Below are 10,703 nucleotides of genomic sequence, written 5' to 3'. Positions count from 1 at the left end.
AAATGAAATTCAAATAGAGATTGCATTATTTTGTTCTCTGACTAATACAAACTAAGATAATATATATACATTAAGGAAGAAGCACCTCGGGGACAGATAGTCGGACTCTCATATTTCTACACTTCTATTTTTATCTACCACTTGTGGGTACTCATTTTAAAGCTCTTGGTAAAAGAAAAACTTTTACCGTCTTAGTTTTCCTAAATTCCAAAATTTAATTTTTGCTCCCTGGAGTTAACACAGGCGACCATTTTGAATTTCAAACATTGCAAAACGTTGGGTGATTTGTTTCGCTAGTTCCAATCTTTGCATGGTAACCCCCAAATTTTATTGTTGATTTGGTAAGAGAAGGGTCGAATGTTTCATTAAGGAAAGTTTAAGTTTAAGTTTAAGTTTAAGTTTAAGTCTTTCATTTTCGAAGTGCATACTACCTTAAGTGACCGTAATGCACAAAAAACATGATATGGTCACTAAAACTTCTCGTTGCAATTGGATTGTCCAAACGTTCTTGTTTGTCAATTTAACGTACAGCGTATATGCGATATAACAATTCTTACAACTCTAAAACGGTCAAGATTCTAGTGATGCCTTTTTCTCTGCATGATTGACGTATTTCATTATGTAGCGTTTCATACGTATTCAAAACTTTGTCTTCCACTTTGGTACATGCATGCAGTAACTGACTATTTTTCACAATGTTTGTGTAATCGATACAGCATTATCTTTCCTGTCATCTACTTTATACACCACTCATTCTTACAAAGCTCTAGATATATTACTTGTACGGCCACTTTTCGATAATCATATTCAAGCAGTAATCATATCCTAAACGAAGTCATCTTGAATATATTTCTACTAGAATATTTTATCTAAAATTCTGTGTGTGTCGTCACACTTCAAGCAAGCCTCGCAATGATTCGTATGTTGTAGCGGTCTCAAACTCTGCAACAGATTTATTGTCCGAATTCTTCACATCCATGAGTAGCTCTGTCGGCAATCAAAGCCGGGTCAAGTAAAGTGTAGGCTGTCATTGTGATTGCATCATCCTTAGCTGCAGCTTCATTATTAAAATATGGATTTTCCGTGTCGCGATTTAGACCAGTGTAAAAACATTCACTAAGAGTTGCTGCATCAAGTTTTTCATAGGTAGATTGATGGTTATCCTGCTCAGATTGTTCGAGAGGGTCCACAGTATTCTGAGCATGGTTTCTGTCATCGCTTTCCCTATTATCCGTGAATCCCCTGACGCGAACAGACTGTTCTCGTTCATCGACACCCTCTTCCGGTATTTCTTGATGTGGTTTCACTACTACATCAGAAATATAATCGTAGGAATGTACGTCTTCGTCTTCCATAGTATCTGAAAAAAACTTTTTCTCTACTGGCTTGTCCATGTTGGTGTTTACTATTGTTTTGTTGTCCATGCTGTCTTCTGAAAGTAGATAGATTAAATTCTTTTACAATCATTATGCACTTTAGTTTACCTCACATTTATTGTTGCCAGCCTACATTGTCGGGAATAAAGACCTAAGAAATAGAGCGGTTATTGAAATAAATCTTACGGAAAAGAGAAAATATGAACTGCACAAAAATACAAGAAATTTGCATCCATGAAATACGCCTTTTTTCAGAAGGGTCGAACACAAAGAAAGCTTATACACCGAATAAAGAGTACGGGGATAACAACAATATTACAACACAAACATATTGTCGTGTAAAAGTGTTTATACAACCTTGTCGATAACATTTAAAGCAAGCCTGCTGAAAAACTCTAACAATTGAACGACGTCTTATTGCTGTAGGCAATTCCTTGTATAAGCTAGGAGCAATTACTAATACTCTAAATAACAGACGGCTTTAATAATTCGGTTCTAGGAAATGATACTTGTGGAGCTGTATTACCAACAGATTCTAAAGGTCTTTGTGGATCGTGCTCTCTTATCATATCCCTGATGTATGGAGGAGACAGACCACAAATATCCTTGTGTAAAGATATACTCCTAGGTTGCACTTATGGCGATGGGATAGCAGATACCATTGTAGAAGTGTAAACATTTCAACGGATAAGATACCAATGTTACTATTCAAAATCAGTCGCATGACCGCTTTAAAATGCAGTTCAAGCGATCCATGTATCTTACAACCCAAATTTTTAAGATAATGATATAATTATAGTAAAATGAAACTGTCATAAAACTGACGCCTCGCTGAGACTGGTAAAAATGCTAAGTTCTGGCAAGAAGATACAGCTTTGGTCGAACGGTTTTGACTGTGATGTCTTCTCTAGGTGACTAGGTGCCGTTCGTTGTGGGTCAAATCAGGTCGAAAATCTGGGTTTACTCTTTTTTTCCATAATTGTATCAACATGAGATGTCCTTGATAAATCACTCTGAATCTTAACACCAAGCAGTTTTTCACATTCTACATTTTCAATATCATTGTCACCAATGTGAACGTTCAGCACTGGACAGGCCAATCGGGGCCTTATTTGCTTTGTGGTGACCAAGATGCATCTGGTTTTCTCGGTGTTAGGGCATATTTTGTTGTGTAAACACCATTTATTAACATTTTCCAGGTCACTGTCCAGTTTACATTTTAATTCACATGTTGTCTTAGCCGACGTCTACATTGAAGTGTAATCAGCAAATATCTCTGCAGAGAAATATCTTCAGAGGTATGTAGAGGCATAATCATTAATGTACAACAGAAACAGCAGCGGACCCAGAATTGACCCCTGTAGTTTGCAAACTGATAATAAAACACTGTCGGATTCAAATCCTTTGAGAACCACAAACTGTTCTCGGTTGGCAAGATATGACTGGAAAAACCTTAGGGCATTATCTCTAACACCATAAATTCTAAGTTTTTCGATCAAAATAATACAGTTAACAAGATCAAACGCTATTCGTAAGTCTAGAAATATTTCACCAATTATATAATTGGGTTTTTTGTCGATATACAACACCTGAAATCCAGAAGTGAAGTAAAAGCAGTCTGGCATGAGTGAAAAGCTCTAAATCTAGATTGTTTGTCTTGAAGTAGATTATTATCTTGAAAATAAACAATGAAATGATTATGAATATATTACAGAAACCTTGAACAAAACTAGTAAAACACTCACGGGTCGATAATTACCAAGGTCACCTATACTCCCACCTTTATGTAGTGGGGTAACCTTAACACGTTTTCATAAGCTGGGAAACGTACCCGAACGAACGAAATCATTTAAAATACCTGTTATAGAAGGCCTTTGAAATCTGCTGAAACTGACTAAACAGTGTGTCTGTAACACAGAAATACGATTGCGATTTTTTGTTTATGGTTACAAAGATTTTAAGTTTGTCATGAAAGGAATGTGATTCTTCTCTGCTTTTGCTCACATATTTGTCAACAACTGATGAAAACCAATCATTAAGACAATTGGAAAGGGAACTTGGGTCAGTTAATTCGTTACCATTTATAATCATATTCAGGGGTTGAGGACTTTTGCATTTGAACAACTGACGTATGGTTCCAAGAGTACTATTTCAACAATGGTGCTCAACTTACCGGCGACAAAGGTATATGGTTGTGGATATTATTATTGCTACTAAGATCAAAGCAATGATGACCCCGGATGATCTTGCCAAAATACCTTGTAATGAAGAAAAGAGATTAAGGTCTACTTTAGAAGAGGTAGTGTACAAAAGACAACAAAATCGTATTCCCGAGTTGAAATAAATAATTGTGTATAAATGTAAGCGGACAGAGCACAAACACAGGCATTGATGTTGGGCAGTGTCCTGTGTGTTGCGTGTAAGCTACAAGCACGTATTGTTGGTTATAGAATTATTACTGTTATTCTCTCCTGCAATGAACTTGATACGGAAGAAGACGTCTTACCGAAGTAAGTATTACAAGATTCAGTTTCATAGTATGTAATTCGATGATAAGAAGATGAAAAGAGGCTGTTATAGTGTCTGATTTTCTCGAATAATAATGTACACACGAATAATACTCTATAAATCTATGGCATTGATGACCAGCTCTATATGTATTTACACCAGTAAAGACACTCACATTGCCAATTATTTCAATCAACCTAATCGTCATTTCACCGCTTTATGCAAGGTTTTTGTTTAAGGTAGAACGCGCCTCGAAAATGAAAGACTTAAACTTTTGCTTAGACTTTCCTCGAGGAACATTTCATCAATTCCCCTTCAAAATCAATAATAAAAATCGAGGGTCACCGTGCAAATTTTGGTACCAGAGAACAAATAGCCCGAGAATTACCGATATTTGAAATTCAAAATGGCCGCCATCCCTGTGTTAACTCTATGGAGAAAGATAAAATTTCGAATTTCTAAAAACTAAGCCAGTAAAAAGTTATCTTACACAAAGAGCTTTAAAATGAACCCCCACAAGTGGTAGATTAGAATAGAATTGTAAAAGCTTAAGAGTCAGAATATCTGTCCCCGAGGCGCGTTCTACAAAATACACAGTAATGGTTTGTTTACATGCCCGTGAATATGAATAATAAAATTAACAACTCAAAGTATTGTAACTTTACAGCTCAAACGTAAATCATAATCAATCACACAAAATAAAGTGGAGCACTTGCAGGTCAAGTTGAGATACTTTTTTCTGAAAACATCTCCAGATTTACCAATTTTCTACAGCGCGCGTGACAGTGCGTCGCGTATTGCTCAGTTTCTGGGGCCCAGTTGTCGTTCGCTCTAGAAATTTTCGGATATTTTGACGGTTTCCTTGGGTTCGCTGATAATATAATGGAAATGACAGACTTCGCTTTGACCATTGACGCTTATTTATGGGCGCGGGCTCGAGGAAAGCCAAATTAACGGGCTCGGCAAACCTCGCACATTCATTTTTGGCTTTCCTCCCGCCCTTGCCCACAAATAAACGTTAAAGGTCAGCGTGTCGCCCGTTATTTTTATAATATACGTAAATATACTGAACGTATATCAAGCATTTTCTCCAGTGCTCATCCCGAAAAAATGTTTTCTTCTACTGTTAGATCCTGATGAAAATCCCCTGTTACATAAGGTGACCCTATGGGAAACTTGCTTGATTTTTCTGTCGAACATATTACTTTCGGTCTCAAGTATTTGACACGAATACGAGTTTTGTAATAAACTACGTAATGGGTGAATTACTTGACTGAAACAAGTTTGTGCAGAAAGGTGTTTCTGCCGAAAAAAATGACTTTTGATATTTTCCTGCATCGGTAAATATCGCGAGTGCACTGACTTAATATTTAGTTAAATGTTAAGTTAATTAATATTTATCTTATTTCTGCGTCAACATTGCTTGAAAAAGAAATATTACCAGTATTAATTGTTGTTCCACTCTCCGATAACTGTGTATCTGCAAATAAAAATTATAATATAGTATACATAACTAAATCTGAATTTGCATCAAATATTTACTTACATATGACAAAGATAATATTGACACAAGTTCAACAATGTTGCCTTCTTCCCATCAGAAAGTGATTCTTCGCAAAATGTCTGATTCGAAATTGGAGTACACATGATGTCACGTTGTTTCCTTGGATGATGTCCTTAACATGAGTAAAAGCTGATATATGTAAGTTGAAGTCGTTACCATTTGGTATGCAAATCGGTTTCTCCGTCCACTTCCCTTCAATGGTACAAAGGATAGTTCCGCTATCAATTCTGTGGTACCCATCATGGCACGTATAGTTTACAATACTCCCGTAGCTGTATTGAGTTCCGGTTCTGTCTGCATTTTCAACTTCACCTGGATTGCCACAATCTATGGCTACATGTAATGTTGAAGGAGAAACACAGAAACAAGACTAAGAAACACAAACGAAGCGACATAAGAACAGATACAACGAACATTAAATAGTTGTGTTCGGATTCCTTACTGCAGATAGCAGATGGAAAGACGTATAGGCAAATAGAGAGACAGATGGGAAAAGTATATATATATATATATATATATATATATATATATATATATTATATATATATATATATATATATATCTATATATATATATAGATATATTATATATATATATATATGTCCTTGTAGGAAATTAAATGCTCGATGCTAAAGCACAACGTTATAAATAATAACACAAAATATAAAATAAAAGTAATGATATATCGTTACTTAAGTTTCATGCATCCTGCAATCATCAGACAGAGGACACTTTCTCTGTCTGATGATTGCAAGATGCATGGAACTTAAGAAACAGATATCATTACTTTGTACTTGAAGTAATTTTGTGTTCTTATATATATATATATATATATATATATATATATATATATATATATATATATATATATATATGTGTGTGTGTGTGTGTGTGTGTGTAATATATATATATATATATATATATATATATATATATATATATATATATATATATATATATATATATATATATATATATTATATATATATATACATGTTGCTTAATCATTACTGTATTTACTTTACATAGATTGATATTTCAAGACTGACTGCAAACTAGAAAATTAGAATTTAGAACACCACCACAACAACCCTAATGTTTATTTATCAAGCGTTCACGAGAATATGGTGATAGCGATGCCCAAAGACATTCAGATTTCAGATGACATATAATTTTTAGAAAAAACATTCACGACCAGTTCTTAACCTTTAATTCATTGATGTAATTGTATTTATCCTGACACTAAGCCATAAGAAAACTCACCGATGCACCGTGGCAGGGTGCCATTCCACGTTGCATCCTGTTGGCATCTAACAGTGTGATGGGGACTGGATAGTTTAAAGCCGGTTTTACAAGTGACTGATACAGTGTCTCCTATCAAATATGGGCATGAACCATTATAATACAATGTTCCCCCAACATGACTTGGCAGCAGAGGGCACGCTGGTACTTCTATAATACAAAAATAAACAATACCGTCAATTACAACTCTTTGTAGTTATACGTCGCCAGTCATATCGAAACATTGTAGTTTTACACATTGAAACCAAAAAGAAAGTACTTTCTCATGGTAATAAAAACAGCACGCAAATCTCTGAAAGACCGCGAACACATCGAGAAAAAAATCCCTGTATTTCATCAATCGTAAAATCGTAATATCGCTTGTGGCCCCGGAATTATTGTTTACCAAGTCAACGCGAAACGTGAAGGAAAGTAAACCCTCGTGTATAGAATTAGACTGAGATTTTGAGGCCAATCCTTTTAATTAAAAACAAACAAGCCCCACCTTTGAACTTCAGAGTAAATATTCCCCTGCGAGTACCGGCATTGATTCCGGATTTGAACGTAACGTACACGGTGTTCGAACATGACATTGCTGATAAATTGATGACTTCTATGTTTCGCTGTCCACCATTCATCATTTCATATAAATTCACAGAGTCTGTTTCTTCATCTACGTTGAACAACAGAAATTCGAACTCCAAAATGCTTCTCGGTTGTGCACTGACACGCCATGTGCATTCTTGGTTTGCTATGTAATATCCGGGAAATCCTGGTGAGTAGATGGTCTCTGTTCCAACCACATGACCTCCACATGAACCCATGGATGCTGAACATGAACAAAAGATTCACTGATGTTCAAATTATGATGATCATAATGAGTTATCTCATTAAACTTTATAGATTTCAGTGTAATTTAATCAAAAATAGAAAAAAAACTGTTAGATTCCAAAACGTAATAATAGAAAAATCGTGATTCTGTACATACATACATACATACATACATACATACATACATACATACATACATACATACATACATACATACATACATACATACATACATACATACATACATACATACATACATACATACATACATACATACATACATACATACATACATACATACATACATACATACATACATACATACATACATACATACATACATACATACATACATACATACATACATACATACATACATACATACATACATACATACACAAAACAAATAAACGAACAAACAGACGAATTCATATTAGAGAAGACAGGCAATGGGCTTAGAATTGATATCTTAAACGTCTGCTGTAAATGATACAGAGTTGAAATGGAAAGACTCGAACAGTATTTCTCAATCTCCTGTATGACTGTTGACAATTTGTTCTGAAAAGTGGCAACGTTTCTATACAATTATTTTGTAACATTTAGTGCAATATTTACTATTTGGCATTCATGCCAATGTAGAGATCAAAAATTTACGTATGGATAGATGCAATGTCACTCAACTAAAACGCATATATGTTTTTGTTCAGCCAATCTCGATCGATTTTTCTGATGTCATTAATTGCCTATGTAATCGTTTTAAAGTGAACTTCGTTGTGTTCATGTTAGGCATTGCTTGTTCATGGTTTGCAAGGTAATTGTATTTAATCTGCAGGTCAATTATTTTTGCCTGTTTTCGCAGTCTTGTTCTTGTTCTTTCATCTACGATGGCTTTTGGGCATTTGGTATTGATTATTATAGATAACAGCAGAATGTACAGCAAGTAGGAAATTGATAGGATTATCTCACCCAAGTAAATTCCAACTGTGTTGTAGCCTCCACATTTCTGACGTCCGTCTCCGTCACATTCCGCCGAGCAATGACCTCCTGATTCCTTTGTTAGAGCTTTGTATTGTGTCTCGTTATAACATAAGCAATACCAACTGCCGTACAATCCGGCATAGGTGTAATATTGGTGAAGACACCTCTCGAGACAACGCTGAATGGTCAAGCCAACTATGAATGGTGGCACGTTTCTATTTACACCAATGTAACAGCCTAGATAAGCATCATCTATCAGAAATAGAAAACATACAAGATGGATTTTGAACTTTCAATGTTAATGTGATGATTCCCTCGATATTGTCAATGCGTAAACAGGTATAGACAGTCTCAATTATCGCGAGTGAGGACTCGATTTTCAGCCAATAGACTAAGTGTGTAATATATGACTAAACTTAACACTTAATACTGTTCAAGTCTTTCCATTTCAACCCTGCACTATTCATCACATTTAAATTCAACAGTTGTCTAAATGAATTCATTATGAATTGTAACATTGGTTAAAATTATAACCGGTTCATCTTTTGTGGTGTGAATGCTAATATACCGTGTGTGGTGCATGCATCGAGTAGACAAGAGCACACTATGTAGAGTATTAATGTAGCATATGCCACGAACAAAATCTTTACCTTACACGGTGAAAAGAAAACTTTAATATATGGCTAAACTAGATATGTCCTTCTTAGTATTAATAATAAAATATACCTTTCTATATAGTCTTGCCATATTCACGAACTCTGGGAAAAGCGAATATAATAAAACGGAATGTGTACCTTAAAGGAGCGGGGTTGCAGTTTATATAAGCTAAGATGGCAGGTATACAGGCAGGCATTTAGCGTGTTATACTTACAATTACATTTCACAGTTGCAGCATAGTTCAAATCGGAATTATTATAGAAGTCAAAATCGCAATCCAGTAAGGATTCATTGTTTTCGTCGCAACGGATATTTGTGATACGACGTCGTGGATCATCAGAAAGTGTCTTGCTGGATCCGTAAGACATCGCCCCTTTGTATCCTGTAAAAACAAATATACAAGTGAGTAAATGCTGTTGTCGATACAACACGTCATGTGATTTAATGATTCACTAGCTATGACTTTTTCGCAGAGTTGAGTTATCCTCTTCAAATATGATTTTCGTTACACTCCTCAAATCATTCGAAATGCAAATTGTTCAGTTTGTCAAGGCATTTTGTAATGTGTGCGTTCTTTAATGATATAGCTCACAGCCGAAGTTAAGTTCAGATTAAACACATTCAAACGAGTATATTGCGTGTTGTAAACAATCCATTGTATTGTCTTGGCTGATACTTTGAATTTCAGAGAACGACAATATAATATGGAAAAACAAAAATAACCAGCAGTTACATCTATTGTCCCTTCAAAGAAACGTTTTTGTTTCATCATCTGAAATTTGTGTTAGTCGAAAGCAGAGTATTGTTATCCAGCGCGGTACAAAACTACCTTTCCTCAAATTTGCCAGAACGTGACGGTCGTGCTCAGTTCATGGAATATCGTGGTTGATCAGGTGTGAACCACCATTCTGACAAAGAATATGTCAACAAAGGGAATTGCAGAAATCCAATGAGGATGAGGTCGTATTTATGGGTGAGCTATGTGAAAATACATGCGCCGCATACCTAATTCATTGCAGAGAATATCAGCTGCTGTGAAATTCAAGCTTTGTGTATAGTTGCCCCATAAATATCTGTGATACGAAACAGGTAGCCATTCATCCTCTAAAAACATTTCAACTCGGCCTTCGTAAGGAGTTTCACCGCCTACAAGTCGAACGACTTCCGATTCTGAAAGTAAATACATGGAACGTGATTTTTCACCGGAAAAGGTAACACTGGGCATTTGATTAAAGGTATACTGTCACCTGTTCCAATTTTGCCACAGTTACCATGGAAAGACAAAATCTAATAAATCACAGATTTAAAGCGGCTGGCCGCTTTTTAAAAAACAGCGCCCTTGCATGGGCATTTTGAATAGAAGGAACGCCCCTTTGACCATATATGGGCATATTTAGATTACAGGTGACTGCATACCTTTAAGTGTTTAAAGACAATCCTTTTTTGGTGTATATGCATGCATTGAGAACATATGTGGCCTTTCCAGTTTCAAGTATCCCCGTCTGGTT

General features: G+C 35.5%; 1 long non-coding RNA gene across 1 annotated transcript; it reads right to left on the bottom strand.

Annotated features, from left to right (window-relative positions):
• Positions 1-510: 510 nt before the first annotated feature.
• Positions 511-5,361, bottom strand: LOC139136595 (uncharacterized). Its single transcript, XR_011553205.1, has 3 exons — positions 5,326-5,361; positions 3,550-3,634; positions 511-1,432 (listed from the first exon to the last, which is right to left on the bottom strand). It is a non-coding gene; the product is annotated as an uncharacterized lncRNA (long non-coding RNA).
• Between the last annotated feature and the right edge of the window lie 5,342 nt (positions 5,362-10,703).

The sequence above is a fragment of the Ptychodera flava genome, chromosome 1, assembly GCF_041260155.1.
Source record: "Ptychodera flava strain L36383 chromosome 1, AS_Pfla_20210202, whole genome shotgun sequence".
NCBI classification, from domain to species: Eukaryota; Metazoa; Hemichordata; class Enteropneusta; family Ptychoderidae; genus Ptychodera; species Ptychodera flava.
The sequence above is the reverse complement of the archived record's forward strand: the minus strand, read 5'-3'. Positions and strand labels throughout refer to the sequence as shown.